Source organism: Brassica oleracea, chromosome C4 (assembly GCF_000695525.1).
Source record: "Brassica oleracea var. oleracea cultivar TO1000 chromosome C4, BOL, whole genome shotgun sequence".
NCBI lineage: Eukaryota > Viridiplantae > Streptophyta > Magnoliopsida > Brassicales > Brassicaceae > Brassica > Brassica oleracea.
Window position 1 is genome coordinate 15,908,846 of NC_027751.1, and position 575 is coordinate 15,909,420.

Genomic DNA, 575 nt, shown 5'->3' on the forward strand with positions numbered 1-575 from the left:
GAATGTGAGATGGGTTCGCTACGGTATTCGGGAGATAGCATCGAAGGGTAGACGAGAATGCATGGACTGATGTTGTATCGACGTTTCGGAAGAGCTCGGTTACTACGTAGCGACCGAACTTTGGTTCGAGCTCGGTCGCTACGTAGCGACCGAGCGGAATGGGCGTTTGGTCGCTACGTAGCGATCCTTCTCGAGTTCTTGTCCGATGATTCGAGTCTCTTCCGTAAAGGCTTTCGTAAAGAAGAATCTATTTCGAAAAAGTATTTGTCGAAGAAGTTTCCTACGTTTTTCTTCTTCGGAGATTTGGACGTTAACTTCGTCGTAACCTTTTTCGACCCCAACATAAGGTGGATTCTTCTCCTCCAAGAATTCGATCTTGAGATAAAGGATAAGAGAGGAGTCGAGAATGGGGTTGTAGACCATCTGTCCAGAATGAAGATTGATGACGACACAACTCTTGATGAGAACACCCAGTAGAACACGTCAATGCGATTGGTCTGCGTTTCGCGGAACAACCTCTGCGAATCGCATCTGACTGCTCTAGCATCGCGGAACAACCTCTGGGAAGGAGATCC